This window comes from Chiroxiphia lanceolata, chromosome 8, assembly GCF_009829145.1.
Source record: "Chiroxiphia lanceolata isolate bChiLan1 chromosome 8, bChiLan1.pri, whole genome shotgun sequence".
Taxonomy (NCBI): domain Eukaryota; kingdom Metazoa; phylum Chordata; class Aves; order Passeriformes; family Pipridae; genus Chiroxiphia; species Chiroxiphia lanceolata.
In genome coordinates this window covers 37,656,306-37,662,980 of record NC_045644.1, presented here as the reverse complement: position 1 = coordinate 37,662,980, position 6,675 = coordinate 37,656,306, and the positions used below count along the sequence as shown (strand labels likewise).

At 53.2% G+C, this 6,675-nt stretch overlaps 1 long non-coding RNA gene across 3 annotated transcripts; it reads left to right on the top strand.

Annotated features, from left to right (window-relative positions):
- The first annotated feature begins 2,865 nt into the window (after window positions 1–2,865).
- On the top strand, window positions 2,866–5,450 carry LOC116790404. 3 transcript variants are annotated; one of them, XR_004358340.1, is made up of 4 exons: window positions 2,866–2,905; window positions 3,387–3,516; window positions 4,770–4,907; window positions 5,254–5,450. It is a non-coding gene; the product is annotated as an uncharacterized LOC116790404 (long non-coding RNA). The 3 variants fall into 3 exon arrangements; XR_004358339.1 differs by lacking the exon at window positions 2,866–2,905 and having other exon boundaries at window positions 3,228–3,516; window positions 4,770–4,874; XR_004358338.1 differs by lacking the exon at window positions 2,866–2,905 and having other exon boundaries at window positions 3,228–3,516.
- Window positions 5,451–6,675: the final 1,225 nt, after the last annotated feature.

Genomic DNA, 6,675 nt, shown 5'->3' with positions numbered 1-6,675 from the left:
AGCTTTTCTATAGAATATTTGAACACAAAGGGTAAAACTAAAGTCAGGTCTGTTCTGGAGTATGTTAAATTTCTGCAAAGCTCCTTTCCTCTGTTTATTTTCTGTTCTGGAAAGAACAATCTGGGGTTCCTGGGCACTTCCTATTGAGTGATTCCATGAAAATAATGTTGTACTGAAAGGGGAAAGGAGCTGTCTGTGGGAGGTCAGATGTCCATGATAAAAGCTTTATGCTTTCCAGTCAGTAAAGCCTTAAAATATCTCGCCATGTGTAGGAATGCCTGGCTTGTAAAACTCACCAGCTGAGCCTTAGAGGCTTCTTTGCAGAGCTGAGTTGAGGCAGCAGAATTGGCCCCCAGGAGGGACTCTGTGCCTGCTCTCCCGTGGCTCCAAGGGATCTCTGGGCCTTCACGCCGGCACCGAGATTTTCTCGGGAAGGGCCTCAGATCCCCGGACCAGTCTGGGACACAGGCAAGATCCCCCTGCCTTTAGAAATGAGGCCTTCTTGGGGCTTCCTGCCCGTCCACGTTGGTGGGTTCCCAAGAAGGCCTCTTGAAATGCCTTTTGGGCTGTGCATTGAAGCCCTGGCAGCAAATTGGGCCCCTGGAGGGACAGTGCTGTTGGTGCCCCCCGGGCTGGGGCACCCCGAGGACTCCAGCGCGCACCGAAAGGATTATTCGGGGAGATCCTCGGGGTGCCCGGCCCTGGGGAGCTCAAAGCAAGGTCCCTGCAATGGATTCAGGCATTGCTGACAGTATCCCAGGGCTACCTGGCCCTGCTGGACATGGAGCTCTCTCATGGGCTGTAATTGGGTGATAAAAGTGGGGCTCCAAGTGCCAAAGAAGGGTGGGATTGGGATTAAGAAATGAGCAGTGATGGTGCAATTGGCTGTTTGCTCTGGAATGTGACTGTAAGAGCTGCAGGAGTGCAAGGGGTGTGTTCCAGTCCCCAGCATTTGGGTTGCACATGTCCTGGTCAGACACAATAGTCTGACTATTGCACATGTCCTGATCAGACTGTCCTCAGTCCTTAACACAGTAGAGGGAGAATTAAGGACTGGCACTGTTAAGGTGATTGGTGTGACAGGGGTCAGACTGGGAAAACATTGGGTGATTCCTGAGTTTGTCTGTTTGCCAAACTCACCCAAACCTGTACTAGGAAGAGATGGAGTGGAAAAGTTGAGGCAGCAATGAAATGGAAAACTGGGACTATTGACACTGTAATTGCTGAAACTAAATGTGTCCAAGCAGCAGCTCTTGTTGTGCAGGGAATAACTCCTGTCAGCAGCAAGGGCCCGACTGAAGTGGCAGCTGCAGTTGTTCCTGTGGTGTGGGCCAGTGGAATTGCAGGAGAGTGGAAGAGGCAGAAGCTGTAGGTATTACCCCTACTGTGGGATCTCTCCTGGTAAGGCCAAACCAGTATCCTTTAAAATCAGAATGCCAGCTTGGATTGGTTGCAGTAAGAGCTGAATTTGCTCCTCCTGGTTTGCTTGTAGGACGTGAATGCAAGAACCTGCCAAGAAAACCAATGGCCAAGGGGATTGATGAGTGCAGGACCTGAGAGAACCCCCTGAAATGACAACCTGGAGTAGTTTGCAGTCTTAGATTGAAAAGATGGCCTTTGCTGCATCTCCTGGAGCGAGGAAAGCCAAGAAACCTTTGCTTTTGCAGGAGAAAATGGGGGAAGCGGGAAGGAAGAAGAGAAGCCCCGTGACTCCTCCCTGAGCCCCAGACAGCCCAGGAACTGCTTCCCTGGGAATGGTGGCACGGGCTGGACTCTGGATTGCTCCCTCTGGATGTGTGGTAAGACTGTGATGCCAACTTTTAAAAACAGAGCCTGTAAGGATTTGCTGCCTTGGCTAGATGGTGCAAGGGCAGCCTTTAAGCAGCTGAAGCATTCCCTGAGGAGAGCTCTGGGTCTACCAGATGTCTCAGAACTGTTGGCAGCATCTTTGGTGGGGAGGGCAAAGAAAGGCCAAGGTGTGCAGTGACCTGCCTGACAAGGGACTTTGAGTTCATGGCATCCCTGATGGTGACCTTTGTGGGCTGTTCCCCCTGTAGGGCAGGTGATAGTCCCAGCTACAGGGATGGGGAAAATGGTTAAAAGGGAGCCCCAAAAGCTGGAAAGGCTCCTGGAGGCTCTTGGCCAAGAGAGTTTGCTGAGTTCCCCCTGACAGAAGGACAGTGATAGCTTTTGAGTGCTAGGAGATCCTTTGAATAGGTAGCCTTGAGTGTGTCCTTGTTGCCCCAGTAGGCCTTGTCCGACTCCCCATCTTCCAGGAGATACACATGTTAAAGTTGAAACTGCTCTTCCTAATCCTTTGTTGGCTTGAGGCTCTCCCCTGCAGGAACTCCAGGAACTCCTGGTGCCGCCTGGGCCGATGGATTGGACGCCCCAGCCCCTCCGTTCCTGCCCAGCCACTGGGGCCGTGTCGAGTGGTGGCACTGCCAGCCCTGCAGGTGAAGGGGAAAGGGCCTTTGCAGGTCTTGGGGATCCCATTTACAGCAGGTAAAGTTGCAGAACAAGGACGTGGGGTCTGTTATTCTTGAGTTAGGAAAGCTCCTTTTGCTTGGTGAGCAGAACAAAGTGGATCCTTCAGAGTTCCCATCCGTGTTTGTGTCTCAGCCTGTGTTATGATTCAGGGCTGTCAGTTGTTGTCACTGAGGAGTCAAACTCTGCTTTAAATAAGGAGACACTGGCCTGATGGCCCAGTGTCAAGGAAAAAGGGGGAATGATGTCTGAGTGTGGAGATGTAACAAGCGCTGATCCTTTTTGCAGTGGGATGGAGCCTGGAAACTGCCCAGAGCTGAGCCAAGGGATTTCAAGGGACCAAGCAAGGGAGGTGAAGAAAGAAGGAAGAAGGGAACTGAGGCAGCAGCCAAGCAGCACCAAGTTGCTGTGTCAGCAGGTGAGTTGTGTTGAGGTTCCTCAGGCAGGCACTGAGGACTGTGAGGGCTCCAGACAGAGAAGACCTGGGAAGGCCCTTGGTGAAGCTCCTTGGAAACCTGAAACCCCTGGGCCTTTTTGGGAGCCTGAGCTATTGCAGCCCTGGGGATGGCTTTGGTTTCCTTCTCTCCTCAGAGTAAAACTGTGTGGGAGAGTCTGTGATCTCCCTGATTTTTGTATCACAACTGAAATGTGGAAGAAAGTTGACCTTGTGTAATGTCCCCGCTGACTTGGCCGGGTTGAACCCACAGGGCCAGATTGTTGTAGTGTGCAGTTTATTGTTTGTATCTGAGCAGTTTGGGGTTTATTTGCCAAGGGAGGCCGTGGAATGTTATGGTGTTTTTGTCCCAATATTTGGAGGCAGTGCCCTGGATTAGTTGATTTCTGCCTGGCTCCCTGATGTCTGAGTTCTGAGGTGTACCAAGAACTGGTAGTTTTTGCAGTGGGATGTACCCTAGAAACTGCCTGGAGCTGAGCCAAGGAACTGAAAGGGACTGAGCAAGCAAAGTACAGAAAGAATGAAGAAGGGAACTGAGGCAGCAGCCAAGCAGCACCGAGCTCCTCTACAACCAGGTGAGTTGTCTTGAAGTTGATAAGGTGGTCACTGAGAACTTTGGGGGCTGCAGGCACAGGTGAGCACCAGAGACCCCTGATGGAGAGACCTTATAAAGGTTTGTGTATATGGGAACAGGGGTTGGGAATGTCCTGAATATGGAACAGGAATGCAGGGAAGGAAAATGAACCCTCCTGTAATGCTGCCCCCTCCCATGAGCAGCAGTGGAGGCACCTCCGTGTGCCCTTTGGGAGCGGATTGCCAGGACACCCGGCGGGCTGGGATCATGGCAGGGTGTTGTAAGCAAGGAATGCCTGGCTTGTAAAACTCACCAGCTGAGCCTTAGAGGCTTCTTTGCAGAGCTGAGTTGAGGCAGCAGAATTGGCCCCCAGGAGGGACTCTGTGCCTGCTCTCCCGTGGCTCCAAGGGATCTCTGGGCCTTCACGCCGGCACCGAGATTTTCTCGGGAAGGGCCTCAGATCCCCGGACCAGTCTGGGACACAGGCAAGATCCCCCTGCCTTTAGAAATGAGGCCTTCTTGGGGCTTCCTGCCCGTCCACGGTGCTGGGTTCCCAAGAAGGCCTCTTGAAATGCCTTTTGGGCTGTGCATTGAAGCCTTGGCACCAAATTGGGCCCCTGGAGGGACAGTGCTGTTGGTGCCCCCCGGGCTGGGGCACCCCGAGGACTCCAGCGCGCACCGAAAGGATTATTCGGGGAGATCCTCGGGGTGCCCGGCCCTGGGGAGCTCAAAGCAAGGTCCCTGCAATGGATTCAGGCATTGCTGACAGTATCCCAGGGCTACCTGGCCCTGCTGGACATGGAGCTCTCTCATGGGCTGTAATTGGGTGATAAAAGTGGGGCTCCAAGTGCCAAAGAAGGGTGGGATTGGGATTAAGAAATGAGCAGTGATGGTGCAATTGGCTGTTTGCTCTGGAATGTGACTGTAAGAGCTGCAGGAGTGCAAGGGGTGTGTTCAGTCCCCAGCATTTGGTTTGCACATGTCCTGGTCAGACACAGGTCCAACTTCCTCAGTCCTTAACACAGTAGAGGGAGAATTAAGGACTGGCACTGTTAAGGTGATTGGTGTGACAGGGGTCAGACTGGGAAAACATTGGGTGATTCCTGAGTTTGTCTGTTTGCCAAACTCACCCAAACCTGTACTAGGAAGAGATGGAGTGGAAAAGTTGAGGCAGCAATGAAATGGAAAACTGGGGCTATTGACACTGTAATTGCTGAAACTAAATGTGTCCAAGCAGCAGCTCTTGTTGTGCAGGGAATAACTCCTGTCAGCAGCAAGGGCCCGACTGAAGTGGCAGCTGCAGTTGTTCCTGTGGTGTGGGCCAGTGGAATTCCAAGAAAATGGACAAGGGCAGAACCTGTAAGAATTACCCCTAAGCCTGAGTCTCTCCTGGTAAGGCAAACCCAGTATCCTTTAAAATTAGGAAGCCAAGCTGCCTTGGTTCCAGTAACAGCTAAATTTGCTAATCATGGTTTGATAGTAGAATGGGAATGCAAGGACCAGTAAAGAAAGGAAATGGGCAAGGTGATTGATTTCTGGGAGCAGGGGCTGGCAGACAGTGGCACTGGATGTTTGGTTGTGGTTGGGAATGAGCAGCTTGGCGTCCCCAGGGTTGTCTGTGCTGGGGGTGGGTTTGGGTCCTGTGTGGCCACAGGTCTGTGCAGCAGCTGGAGCCTGGTCAGGTTTGGGGGCTGTGGTGTGCCAGGCTCCTGAGTGTGTTGTGCCTGTTTCCTTTCAGTGTCCCAGTGTCCCTGCTTGGCTGTTTGTTGCCCTGCAGGCAGAAGAGCCCAGGCCTGAGCTGGCTGAGTGTTGGTGTGACCCACAGTGGGTGTCCCCTGCCCTCGGGACAGTCCCCAGAGCTCCCTTTGGCATCCCCTGGTGAAGGGTGGGAGCTGCCCAGAGCCAGCAGCATCCAGCTGGAGGATCCCGGAGGATGCAGCTGATGTTGCCTGGGAGGTAAGAGGTGGGGGTGCAGGAGCTGGCAGGGGTGTTTGCAGGCAGAGGGAGGGCAGGAGCAGGAGAATTGCAGCTGCCAGCAGCTGGGGCAGTGCTGGATGGAGTCGGGGCTGGGAAAGGGCCCTGAGTGTCGGGGCAGGGGAGAGCCCAGGGTGGCCCTGGGAGCCCTGGGGCTGTGAACCAGTGCAGTGGGCAAAGGAATGGGCACTGGAGAGCTGGGCAGACAGCTGGAGGAGTTGCAGGGAGAACCAGGAGACTGGAATCCAGGAGCAGCAGCTCCTTGTGTGTGTGTGTAGAAGCAGGTGTACTGCAGCCCCGAGTGAGGTGGGAAATGAACCTCAGGAGGCTGGGAACGAGTCCCCCAAACTGGTTCAAGTGGGATGGACTCTTCCCAAGAGTCTGAAAAGCTTTTTTTGTTGTTGTTTGTTTTGCTTTATCAGTTGAAAACTGAAGTGATTTTCAAGGTGTTGGCACTTGTTTTCCTGTGTCTTTGGTGAGGTGTTGACTCAGTACCTTTCTTGGAGCTGCTGTTGGATGAAGAGGTGCCCCCAGTTCACTCCTAAGGTCCTGGTTTTCTTCCCTGCTTCTCCCAGCACGTCCAGGAGATGGAATTCCAGTGCTACAGTCTAGGTGGGTCGTGGTGCTCCCAAAAGGAACCTTTGTGCCTTCAGAACAAGTTCAGTTGCCACTGGAGCTGTTGGAGAAGTGGAGCATTGGCAGTGAGAGGTGTGGAATGATGTTGTTCTGGCACAGACGAAATGAACAGTGATGGTACAATTGGCTGTTTTCTTTTCAACGTAATGGTAAGAGCTCCAGGAGTGCAAGGTGGGAAAAATGGATAAGAGAGAGCCACAAGAGCTGGAAATCCTCCTGGAGGCTCTTGGCCAAGAGAGTTTGCTGAGTTCCCCCTGACAGAAGGACAGTGATAGCTTTTGAGTGCTAGGAGATCCTTTGAATAGGTAGCCTTGAGTGTGTCCTTGTTGCCCCAGTAGGCCTTGTCCAACTCCCCATCTTCCAGGAGATACACATGTTAAAGTTGAAACTGCTCTTCCTAATCCTTTGGTGGCTTGAGGCTCTCCCCTGCAGGAACTCCAGGAACTCCTGGTGCCGCCTGGGCCGATGGATTGGACGCCCCAGCCCCTCCGTTCCTGCCCAGCCACTGGGGCCGTGTCGAGTGGTGGCACTGCCAGCCCTGCAGGTGAAG